Source organism: Aplysia californica, unplaced genomic scaffold (assembly GCF_000002075.1).
Source record: "Aplysia californica isolate F4 #8 unplaced genomic scaffold, AplCal3.0 scaffold01384, whole genome shotgun sequence".
NCBI lineage: Eukaryota > Metazoa > Mollusca > Gastropoda > Aplysiida > Aplysiidae > Aplysia > Aplysia californica.
Window position 1 is genome coordinate 57,800 of NW_004798654.1, and position 2,814 is coordinate 60,613.

Below are 2,814 nucleotides of genomic sequence, written 5' to 3' on the forward strand. Positions count from 1 at the left end.
GGAATGGTGGAGGGATTGTATATATATATATATAAGAGGGAGGACTTCCGTAGCGAGCGACCACTAGGAAACAGAGTAGAATAGAGGGCTAGGGGTAGGGGTAGGGAGGTTAGGGTAAGGGTAGGGTTAGGGGTAGGGGTAGGGGTCGGGGTAGGATTAGGGGTTGGGTCAGGGTTAGGGTTAGATCTAGGTCTCTTCTTTATTGTGTTTGTTAGGGTGTTCAAGTCCTTCCGCATAAAATTTACGTACCGTGAGCAGGCTTAAGTGTAGAAGTAGAAGCCTAGCGGTCCGGATTAATCTAGCTCGCACTGTGTAGTAGTAGGCATGGGAGTACATTTTGTATCGTGGTAGGCCGTCAGGCAGACTGTGGCTAGTCAGGCGAGACTGACGGGAGAGCACATTCCCCAGTCCCGCGGTAGACCGTCAAGTGGCACGGCCGGCCACACCACGTTCTACCAGTGCTGTGCTATGAGCTGTGTTAGTTGTACAAAGGGCTGTGTGTTGTGTACTGTTAACTTTGTTAAATACTGTAAGATTCAAGCAAGTGACCAGATCGGACTTAAATTAAGTCCGCGCCAAAAGGCGCTGGAGAGATTTCGTCCAAAGACAGTGCCGTTTATAACAGTGTGTCGGGGCTAGTGAATTGTTAGTAATTTTTATTGATTGCTTTATTTAGTCCGTTGACGGTCAAGCGTTGGATAAATCTACGTTTGGTTCAAATGAAATGTGTGAGTGTGATTGGATAATTTGCAATTAATTAAGTGTTTCATTTCAATTGGTCGGACCCAACTTCACTTCAGTGTTTACAAAGAGACTGAGAGATTCAGAGTTTCATTCTCTTGCATTCTGAAACACAGCAAGATGCATCTGAGGGAATTTTACGACACTGTCATTCCTACAGAAGAAGATGCTGCTAAATACTTGGTCGGTTGTGGCCTCCTAGAAGGTCCAGACAACGCTAATCCATGTCACAAGTGCGGCACAGTGATGAAACAGAACAGGAAGAGAGATAAAAAGGGGGAATTCCGAGCCGTACTTAGATGCCCGAAAAAGGGTTGCCAGACAACGCGATCTCTCCGGCGCGGGAACCCGTTCTTCCACTACGAGGCTAGAGGCGGCAGCGTTCATGCAAGACTCCCGCTCAGCGCCATTCTTGAGCTGGTCTTCTTGTTCATCCTTGACATGTCAACGGAACAAGTGGTGGCTCTCACCGGCAGAAGTCGAACAACGGTCGTGGACCGGTTCAAAAAATGCCGAAAGGTGTGCTCCAACATTGTCTCATCCCGGGGAAAGATGCTCGGGACGGAGTCGGAACCCATCCAGATCGACGAGGCTGGGCCTGCTGGTCGCAGAGGACACAACTGTCGAGGTCTGCAGACAGCCGGAGATGAACCGCCCAGCGATGCTGACGACGATTCCCTCGTGGGAAACGACCAGGATATTGGTCCACGGACTGATGGGCCATGGATCTTTGGACTCAGGAAAGGAAACGATTGTCGGTATTTCTGGGTCCAGAAGAGAGACAGCGAGACACTGATTCCAATCATCCATCGTGAGTGTGAGCCTGGATCCTTTATCCAAACCCAGGAATGGCCGGCCTACTGCGTCCTCGGCACTCTCGGGTTCCAGCATCAAACTGTCAGCCATCAGCATCACATTGTCAGCCATCAGCATCAAACTGTCAGCCATCAGCATCAAACTGTCAGCCATCAGCAGCAAACTGTCAGCCATCAGCAGCAGACTGTCAGCCATCAGCAGCAAACTGTCAGCCATCAGCGGCAAAATGTCAGCCCCCAGCATCATGAAGTGGACCCAGCAACAGGTGCATCCACACAGCCAGTCGAAACGTCTTCTTCAAGTTCTTGGTTTAATATTAATGCCAGCATCCGTAAGAAGAAACGAGGCTTTAACAGTGGCACATTCCAGTCCCATTTAGATGACATTTGTTGGAGGATTTGGAGGAAAGACGAGCCCGACATGTTCATCGCCTTTCTGAATGACATCAAGACAGTCTACTGCAACCTTAAAGAAGAAACGTTGCAACAACCGAAACAAGAACCGTCCTTTTGAAGGTTACCTTTTTAATACTTACAGGCAGTGACAGTCCCAAGCTTGTTTATACGCAGAGGGATAGTGTTAATAACAATTACCAAAATATAAACACTCCCTCTGAGGACCAACATTTTTAATGTGGACAATGACAGTTCCAAGCGTGTATAAGTATAAGCAGTGAATGAAAATGTAAAAATTATCTTTGTCACCATTCCCAAGCCTTTATGAACTGGTAGACCGTCAACTAGACCTTTTGTCAGACTGGTCAGGCGGTAAAATAAACCAGCACCAATTGTATTACATGTGCTTGTATGTCCATTGTCTCTTCTTTTAAAACAGTGAACATGAGCAAGTGGAGACCGAATGTTATTTCTTATAAGACTATTGAGAGTTTAGGTTTAGTAGAGTTTTTACGGCGCTCGCAGCTGCATAAGGTCATATGAGCGCCGGACTATTGGGAATTTCATTTAATGACAACAAAAGTGTCATGACGCCATGGAATCGGGCGCTCGTCATGTTTTGGGCATGCTGAGTTATTGGAACATATTGTATCACATTAAAGCTTGACCGCGTCTTGCTTTCGATGAAAGAATAACAGTCTATCTTAAACAGAAGTCGAGAGATTTGCGATTGAAACGGGTGGGGGTAGCCTGGGGTCAGAGTGAGAAAATGGCCGCCAAAACTTGGTGACTTCCAAAGTTCATAAAAACTGCAAATTTACATCTATTGTCCCTTTCATTAAAGGTTTCTCGTAAAATCCGT